Raw genomic sequence first — 10,177 nt, 5'->3', positions numbered from 1 at the left:
CAAAAGACACAAGACAGTAGTGCTTTACATTCCAATCATTTGATATAATTTGATTAAAGTGTTTGCTTATGCAAGAGATGTGTGACGTTTTGCATATTGTGTGTGCGTGTTTTGGGTGTAGAGTTTCGAGAAAGGGATGCATAGTTTCAGAAATTGTGTGTAAGCAATTGTCAAAAACTGCATTTAAAACATTATAATATTTACAAATAAGATTCTTCCCCATCCAGCCTGTGATGAATTATGAGTATGAAAAAGTTGGTCATTGTTTACTTGATCAACTCCTAAAGATACAGAGAGCAGTCAAAGAGTTAATAAAGAGTAAATAAATCTCTTCTTTCCAATTCATGCAATATGTTTCACCCACAGTCACACATGGCACAATCTGGTGTACTACAACCTACTATATACAGTGCATCCGGAAAGTATTCACAACGCTTCACTTTTTCCACGTTTTGTTATGTTACAGCCTTATTCCAAAATAGATTAAATTCATTATTTTCCTCAAAATTCTACAAACAATACCCCCATAATGACAATGTGAAAAAAGGTTGTTAGAAATCTTTGCAAATTTATTAAAAATAAAAAAATTAAAAATCACATGTACATAAGTAGGCCTATTCACAGCCTTTGACATGACACTCAAAATTGAGCTCAGATGCATCCTGTTTCCACTGATCATCCTTGAGATGTTTTTACAATTTGACTGGAGTCCACCTGTGGTAAATTCAGTTGATTGGACATGATTTGGAAAGGCACACACCTGTCTATACAAGGTCCCACAGTTAACAGTGCATGTCAGAGCACAAACCAAGCCATGAAGAGACAGGATTATATCGAGGCACAGATCTGGGGAAGGGTACAGAAAATGTTTTGCAGCATTGAAGGTCCCAATAAGCACAGTGGCCTCCATCATTAGTAAATGGAAGCAGTTTGGAACCACCAGGACTCTTCCTAGAGCTAGCTGCCTGGCCAAACTGAGTGATCGGGGGAGAAGGGCCTTAGTCAGGGAGGTGAGCAAGAACCCGATGGTCACACTGACAGAGCTCCAGCATTTCTCTATGGAGAGAGGAGAACCTTCCAGAAGAACAACCATCTCTGCAGCACTCCACCAATCGGGCCTGTATGGTAGTGTGGCCAGACGGAAGCCACTCCTCAGTAAAAGGCACACGACAGCCCGCCTGGTGTTTGCCAAAAGGCACCTGAAGAACTTTCAAACCATGAGAAACTAAAGATTGAACTCTTTGGCCTGAATGGCAAGTGTCATGTCTGGAGGAAACCAGGCACCACTCATCACCTGGCGAATACCATCCCTACAGTGAAGCATGGTGGTGGCAGCATCATGCTGTGGGGATGTTTTTCAGCGGCAGGAACTGGGTGACTAGTCAGGATTGAGGGAAAGATGAATACAGCAATGTACAGAGACATCCTTGATGAAAACCTGCTCCAGAGCGCTCTGGACCTCAGACTGGGGTGAAGTTTCATCTTCCAATAGGACAACGACCCTAAACACACAGCCAAGATAACAAAGGAGTGGCTACATGACAACTCTGTGAATGTCCTTGAGTGGCCCAGCCAGAGCCCAGATTTGAACCCGATTGAACATCTCTGGAGAGATCTCAAAATTGCTGTGCACTGACGCTCCCCATCCAACCTGATGGAGCTTGAGAGGTCCAGCAGAGAAGAATTGGAGATACTATAGGTGTGCCAAGCTTGTAGCATCATACACAAAAAGACTTTAGGCTGTAATTGGTGCCAAAGGTGCTTCAACAAAGTATTGAGCAAATGCTGTGAATACTTATGTACATGTGATCGTTTTTTATTTTTTATAAATTTGCAAAGATTTCAAACAAACATCTTTCATGTTGTGATTATGGGGTATTGTTTGTAGAATTTTGAGGAAAATAATGAATTTAATCAATTTTGGAGGCTGCAACATAACAAAATGTGGAAATGTGAAGTGCTGTGAATACTTTCCGAATGCACTGTACTTGTTTAGATGTGTATGCACCCCTGGAGTGATTTCCCATCTTAGATAGGGTGATATGTGTTTTGCGAGGGACCAATGCTAGTTCTCCAGTTTTGAAGTGTGACAGGTGGAAGGTGAATTACTGCTAAGGGAATTCACTTGGTCTGCAGTTGAAAGCAAGTATGTATGAGAGTCGTTGAGTTACATTGTCCAAAATGGTTTCTTATAATATTATATATTACAACTATAATGTTTTCCATGTCCTTTTAATTAAATCTGGGCTTCTACTGTCATGGAAATAAATTAATTCATTAATATAAAAAAAATCTTGAAGTCATGGAAATGTCTATAGTGAATATATACACAGATGAGCCAAAACATTATGACCACTCACAGGTGAAGAGAATAAGATTGATCATCTCCTAACAAGGCCACATTTCAAGGTCTGGGTAGATTAGATGGTTATCGGGAAAATTAGTTCTTGTAGTCAACGTCAACCTGTTGAATGCAGGTGAAATTGGTTGGAGTAAAAACCTGGGTGACTTTGACGAGGGTCAAATTTTGATGGCAAGAGCATCTCTGAAATGGCAAGGCTTGTGGGGTGCTCCCGGTCAGCAGTGGTATATATGTACATTCACTTTCACCTGTAAAATATATACAGTATATTTTAAAACCATAAATAATCAATGTGTACCTTATAATTGAGTTCATTATTGCAAGCCATCTCTGTCATGAAAGCAGTGAGAGTATGACCTTTTCCTAAAGCTGCAGCACTGTCTAGCATAGCCAAGAGCTTCTGCATCATCTGGTTTCGTTGTACAATAATCTGCAACTCGGAGTCTTCCACTTTAGGGACCTTTTGTAACAAAATCTTACTGAGATGACATACTTTTCTTATTTTGCACCAAATGATAGATTTTATATATATATATATATATATATATATATATAAACTTGACTGTTTATATATAATAACTGTTACCCTCAGGGCTTCCTTTTAAAGATATGGCCGTTTCCTCAAGTACTGTCTTTAGCTGTCCTCTCTGTTTCCTCTCCTCTTTAAGTTCCTTTCTCTGTCTCTTGACTTCAGTTTTTGTTTGCTTAAGAGTATTTATGACTGTTGCATGATTCTCTCTGTGATTAGAGGATAGTGGTAATATAAAAATATTTGTTTATAGTCCACTCTCCCAACTCGGCCATTAGAGGCCATTCTGTGACAACAACAAAAAAACAACTTTCAGAAGTCATTTATTTAACAATTAATGATCTAGTGACAACATGACCTGAGAGCTTCAAGCTTTGTGCATACTGCAGAGTAATTATCCTGCAGCTGCTGGTGCTCCAGTTGAAGTATGGCACATTTATCCAGTTCAGAAAGCATTTGCTTGCATTTTTCTATCAATTGATGAACTACCTTTCAGGAATTGAGAAAGTTATGGTTCATTATTTTGCTAGGCTATATAATGTCCATGTATCTTAAAACAAAGGGTGACTATTTAATTGTATGGATTAAAATATAAATGTTTAACATTGCCAACCTTTTGATTTGCAACATTTTTCTTAGTCATCTCATTCAGGACCAGCTCTGCAATCCCATTTTCTATTTTGAGTTGCTTTTCTCTTGCCCTTAAAACATCATACTCTTTCAGCAGTTCTTTGGTCTTGTTGTTGAGCTGCTTTAGTTGAGCTGTTACAGCCAGATTCATTTGCATGGCTCGCATTGTTGTTGTAATGATGTGGAGAATAAGGAAAAGGCAGAAGGGTGTGCAGATCCAAATGCAGCTTTATCACAATACCAAAACAAACAAATACTGGAGCAAATAAAAAGTCCACGAGGGGAAAAGCAAACTCAGACACTAACTAACATAATGCTGAACACGAGTAGACAGAACATCCACGAAGGGCTGGAAAACCTGGAGTAAACACGAATAGAGAGAACACTTAGGCATAGGCAGGGACATGAAACGGCATAAACATTCAACAATCGACAGTCACTAAACAAAGAACCAGGGTTTAAATACACGGACATGGGAAAACGGGAGCCAATGAACAAACAGGACTCAAACAAGATGACAAGGTGATAAACAGAAACCAATGGGAAACTAACGAGGGCAGGCGAAAACAATGAACAGCGAACACGAGGGTTAACAAGATGACTATGGAGCTATAAGGGTGACAAAAGTGAAAACTAAGGAACTACAAAAGTGACAAAAATGACGAACAAAGGGCAACAGTGAGACAAGACAAGGTATGCATAACAGAGCCCCCCCTCAAAGGATCGGATTCCAGACGATCCTAAAAAAGAAACAAATAAAAGAAGGCACCAGGAGCAGACGGGCAGACCAGGGGGGGCACGAGAGCAAGAAGGCAGTCCAAGGGGGCACAGAGGGCAGGCAGGAAGTCCAAGGGGGCACAAAGGGCAGACCGGGTAGGGGGGGTCTGGGAAGCAGCCATAGGGCAGAGACTGGGTCAGGGGGCCTGGAGGGCGGCTGTAGGACAAGGACTGGGTCAGGGGGCCTTGAAGGTGACCACTGGACAGGGACTAGTTCAGGAGGCGGCCATAGAATGGGCATAGGGTCAGGCGGCCTGGGAGGTGGCCGCAGGACTGGGACAGGAGGCCATGGCAGTGGCCACAGGACAGGGACAGGAGAGTCAGGAGGCCAGGGAAGAGGCCGCAGGACAGGGACAGGAGGGTCAGGAGGCCAGGGAGGAGGCCGCAGGACAGGGACAGGTGGGTCAAGAGGCCAGGGAGGAGGCCGCAGGACAGGGACAGGAGGGTCAGGAGGCCAGGAAAGTGGCCCTAGGAAAGGGACAGGTTCAGGAGGCCTGGAAGGCGGCCACAATGTGGGGATAGACCTGGGGGCCTCGGGAGCTGGCCACGAGGCGAGCACCAGATTTGGAGGTCTGGGAGTGGGCCATGGGGTAGAGGCTGGCAGAGCCGTGTGAGGCGGAGCCAAGGAGGACTTCGGAGGTGGAGCCGAAGGAGGCGTAGGCAGGGCCGTGGGGGGCTCCGGAGGCGGAGCCGAGGGAGGCCCAGGGGGCGGAGCTGAGGGGGGCTTTGGAGACTCCGGAGGGGGAGCTGAGGAAGGTGGAGCCGAGGATGGCTCGGGAGGCCCAGGAGGCAGAGCCAAGGGAGGCGGAACCATGGAAAGCTCTGGGGGCTCAGGGGGCAGAGTCGAGGGAGGCTGGCATGGGAGTGACGGGTGGTGGGAATGCTGGCATGGAGTTGTGAGCCTGGGGCTCAGGGGCAGAGCTCAGGGAGGCTCAAGGGATGTAGCCGAGGGAGGCTCAGGAGGTGGAGCTGAGGAATGCTCTAGAGGACGAGCCCTAGAAGGCTCTGGGGTCTCTGGGAGCAGAGCCGTAGCCGAAGGAGGCTCGGAAGGCGGAGCCGTGGGAGGCTCGGAAGGCGGAGCAGAGGGAGGCTCGGGGGCGGAGCCGAGGGAGGCTCGGGGGGCGGAGCCGAGGGAGCCGTGGGATGCTCAGGAGGCAGAGCCGTGGGATGCTCAGGAGGCGGAGCCGAGGAAGGTGGCGCCGTAGGAGGCTCTAGAGGCGAAGCCCTGGAAGGCTCTGGAGGTGGAGCCGAGGAAGGTGGCACCATATGAGGCTTTGGAGTCTCTGGGAACAGAGCCGTAAGAGGTTCGGGGAGAAGAGCCGTAGGAGGCTCGGGAGGCGGAGCCCAGGAAGGCTCGAGAGACTTGAGGAGCGGAGCCCTAGAAGGCTCGAGAGACTTGAGGGGCAGAGCCCTGGAAGGTTCGAGAGACTTGAGGGGCGGAGCCCTGGGAGGCTCGAGAGGCTTGAGGGGCGGAGCCCTGGGAGGCTCGGGAGGAGGAGCCCTGGAAGACTCGAGGGATTTGGGAGGCGGAGCCCTGGGAGGCTCGGGAGGAGGAGCTCTGGAAAGCTCGGGAGGCGGAGCTCTGGAAAGCTCGGGAGGCGGAGCCCTGGGTGGCTCGGGAGGCGGAGCCCTGGGTGGCTCGGGAGGCGGAGCCCTGGAAGACTCGAGAGACTTGAGGCGGAGCCCTAGGGGGCTCGGGAGGAGGAGCCTGTAAGGCTCGAGAGACTTGGGAGACACTGGCTCTTGGACGGTCCTGGCTACTGGCATTGGCCCTGGGACGGTCATGGCTACTGGCGCTGGCTCAGGGACGGTCGAGGCTACAGGCGCTGGCTCAGGGACGGTCGAGGCTACAGGCGCTGGCTCAGGGACGGTCGAGGCTACAGGCGCTGGCTCAGGGATGGTCGAGGCTACAGGCGCTGGCTCAGGGACGGTCGAGGCTACTGGCGCTGGCTCAGGGACGGTCGAGGCTACTGGCGCTGGCTCAAGGACGGTCGAGGCTACAGGCGTTGGCACACTGACATCGGGGGTCAATGGCTCTGGCTGGTTGACCGTGGGTGATGCGGACTCTGGCTCGCTGACCGTGGGTGAAGCGGGCTGGGAGGCGGAAGCCCGTCTTCTCTTCCTCCTCCGGGTTGATGAAGTAGACCGTGTGGGTGGTGGGAATGCGACTGGCATGGGAGTTTGTTCACTGACAGGTGGGGTTGGTGTTACAAGTTCTGAGGCCGCTCAAATGCAGCTTTATTACAATCCCAAAACAAACAAACACTGGAGCAAATAAAAAGTCCACGAGGGGAAAAGCAAACTCAGACACTAACTAACATAACGCTGAACACGAGTAGCCAGAACATCCACGAAGGGCTGGAAATCCTGGAGTAAACACGAATAGAGAGAACACATAGGCATAGGCATAGGCATAGGCATAGGCATAGGCATAGGCATAGGCATAGGCATGAAACGGCATAGGCATGAAACGGCATAAACATTCAACAATCAACAGTCACTAAACAAAGAACCAGGGTTTAAATACACGGACATGGGAAAACGGGAGCCAATGAACATACAGGACTCAAACAAGATGACAAGGTGATAAACAGAAACCAATGGGAAACTAACGAGGGCAGGTGAAAACTATGAACAGCGAACACGAGGGCTAACAAGACGACTATGGAGCTATAAAGGTGACAAAAGTGAAAACTAAGGAACTACAAAAGTGACAAAAATTACGAACAAAGGGCAACAGTGAGACAAGACAAGGTATGCATAACAGTTGTCTCTGGCATTTACTTGTCTGACACCCAACGGAATTCAAATGCTACAGCTGAAACATTTATTAGAATAATGTTACATTTACATATTTTAAAGACTTTTGCACGTATTTTGTGAGAGGACTGAAAATTTGGGGAAATCTTGTTTACTTAGCAAATATCTATTTATTAGGTTCTAAGCATTACATTGCAATTATTCACTGCAAATAGAAGATGAATGGAAAATAATCTCCAAAGTTGATATTGCATACATGATTTATGTTCGGCTGATGACTTCAAAGCTCAAAGAGTGCACAATAATTATGAATAAGAATAATAATTTATCATATTGATATTGAAAAATGGCAAGCGTATGAACATGCTAACCTGTCATTGTCTAGTAAAGCTTTTTTCTCCAGATTGTACATTTCTTTTTGCTTTTGTAGCTGGTCTTTCAGAGATTTACATTCAGCAATGAGCTTCTTTCTTTGCACAGAAAGCTCTTTCAAAGATGCCATCTAACCAGCTGAACTCAAAAATATGAACATATAAACACATTTTAATCAGGAACTGACAATGTTAAAAGGCTGGAAGGCGCATTTATTATTATACAATAATATAATTATTTATTAATTAATGCATTATTAGTGACAATATTATCCTATCATTAAGAAGTTGTTGCTAAAATGTTTGTTTTCTAGATTCTACAAATGCAAATATGTGACTACCCAGCATCTTGTACCAAGGGCCATGTTCTCAGATGGGAATTTGTCCTTAATTTCATGAAATGCATGCCAAAGCAGACTAAGCTGCGACTCAGATGACTCGCTCTTTGCCTCTTGAGTTTGCTGGTGTCTTGATAATTCCCCTGCTAGTTCAGTGAGTCTTTTTGTGCTACTGAGTGTTTAAAGTAGAGGACTTTATCTTTTTTTCTCTTTCTCCACATTTTCAATCTTAGAGGATAAGTCATTTTCTTGAACCTCCAGTTCTTCACATTTATGCTGGTATCTGCAAGGAAAAGACAAGGTTACAGTTCAGCTTATTACCATTTCATAGAAAGGCCAAGTGCTTCCTGTTGAGGTAATGACATGGTGAAGTATATTGCCTGGTTAATTATTAACAGTTGGCTAGATTGAAATCCAAAGTCTATTTCATTTTTGTTTTCTCAAGGGCACAACATAAGGTACTGAATAACCTAATCATATTTACTATTTACTATGTTCTGAAGATGATGTTATATTCTAACATCTTTCAAACCAAAGATACCGAAATTTCAATCACTTTGTCAAATCTGCATCATCGATAAGTTGTTCCTGCTCTGCTCGCGTGTCTGTTATGGGGTTACCAGTAGGGTAGTTGTACTGTGAATATTTAAATAAGTTTGAACTGTCATTATCAGTGTGCACGTTCACATTAGCATCCACTCTCTGTTTGAAAAAATTGGAGGATTGGAGATATTTGAAAACGGAGTATAAAATGTGTCAGTAGATTTCCCTAAAGTTAAGCCTAATGCCTATGTAGCCTATACTAATTACAAATGAGTGTTACAATTCGAATATCAGGCTACCCGGCACACACTAACTGAACTATAGGACTATGAGCATTTTAGACATTTATTTTACTGGTAGACAGATAAAGACATTGCTTGTGAACAATTGACATGTTTATTATTGTCAGTCTATTGTTTGAGGAGGTGCGCATAGAGACCTGCGTGAAAGTTTCTTTGACTATATGGTGCAATAGCCAACTCCCTAAAGTCGCTACAATGACGTATTATAAAAGCGGTATGGCATGTCCAACAATAGTTTCACTTTCACGTTTGACAAAAAGCTGTGCTGTGTACCCCTTTATTGACTTATTGAGTTGGCCGATTTCTCCTCATTTCTTGCCTCTATTTGTCAACTTAATGACCGATAAAAGACTCGTTGTTATCATCCGTCACGTGCACAGTTTACAGAGAATTTTCTTTACAAGTGAAGGACTGCCCTCAGTACCGCCGCTCCCTATAAGCAGACTACGCAGTCTGGGGGGGCGCACCATCTTACCATATGAGGGCACCAGAAAGTCCACCGGCTGCACTTACTCGCACGTTATACGTTATTCAAGGATCCGAAAGCAGTGCGAACAATGTAGGCTATAAAAATATTTTTTAAATATATGTTCATAAATGGTTTTCACAGATATGAAAAGTCACATACTTATAGGCTACAGTAGACTATGGAGAATACATTTCAAAATTCTACAGTAATGGGCATTTTCATATATGTAACATTTATTTTCAAAAATACTAATGGAATTAGAAAATGTAGGCTAAATATGCTCAAATATATGAATACTTTTATATGTGGTCATATATCAGATTTTTTTTTTTTTTTTTTTTTTGCCACATAGGGGTTTAAAACGTACAAATGTTTTTGGTAATTTTGAAACTCTTAAAGTTACATTTCGTTTTCTGTATGGGGTAGGCTACTTTACGTGACAGTAATAGGCTACAGAGTAGATTTGGCAATTTCATGTAGCCTGGGTAGCTAATGTGGCTTTGTTTTTATTTATTTATTTATTTTTATTTTACCACTTTTGGGGTTTAACACTTTAACATAAGTTTGTTTATTATGTTCATGTTTAAGCACTAAAAGTTAAATGTAGTAACACTGCGGAATAAAGTTTGAAAAATGCATCTTGCGCTTTTTAACATCTACTTGCAAACCGACATGAACAAGAAATGGATTTGTGCTCAAGCTTTCAGCTGAGCCACTCAGTAACTGGCACTAACACAATGACATGAATGACAGCATGATTGGAGTACTGTTTAAATGTGTCTATAAACAATCTGTACATGTATACGCTTATGACGTAGGCTACACAGGCATTTAATGACTATAATCAAGTTGCCAAAATTGGTGTGGGGGTGCGGTGCGGGCGGGGGATAGAATAAACAAACAAAACAAAAAACGAATAAGACACTGCAACATTGTAGCTAAGTATACTAGACCCGCTGTGCGTCTGAAGTAGCCTACTGCGTATAAAATAAACCCAGCACAGCTGATGGACTGGTCCCTTCTCACCGCGACTGACAGTGGTGTAAGCAGATCTCTGACCAAGTCAGTCGCAATGAGTTGGTTGAGGTGGCAGGTG

General features: G+C 44.5%; 1 pseudogene; it reads right to left on the bottom strand.

Moving 5' to 3' along the window:
- Window positions 1–266: 266 nt before the first annotated feature.
- On the bottom strand, window positions 267–9,082 carry LOC127624320 (cilia- and flagella-associated protein 157-like; annotated as a pseudogene).
- Window positions 9,083–10,177: the final 1,095 nt, after the last annotated feature.

Source organism: Xyrauchen texanus, chromosome 3, assembly GCF_025860055.1.
Source record: "Xyrauchen texanus isolate HMW12.3.18 chromosome 3, RBS_HiC_50CHRs, whole genome shotgun sequence".
Taxonomy (NCBI): Eukaryota; Metazoa; Chordata; class Actinopteri; order Cypriniformes; family Catostomidae; genus Xyrauchen; species Xyrauchen texanus.
The sequence above is the reverse complement of the archived record's forward strand: the minus strand, read 5'-3'. Positions and strand labels throughout refer to the sequence as shown.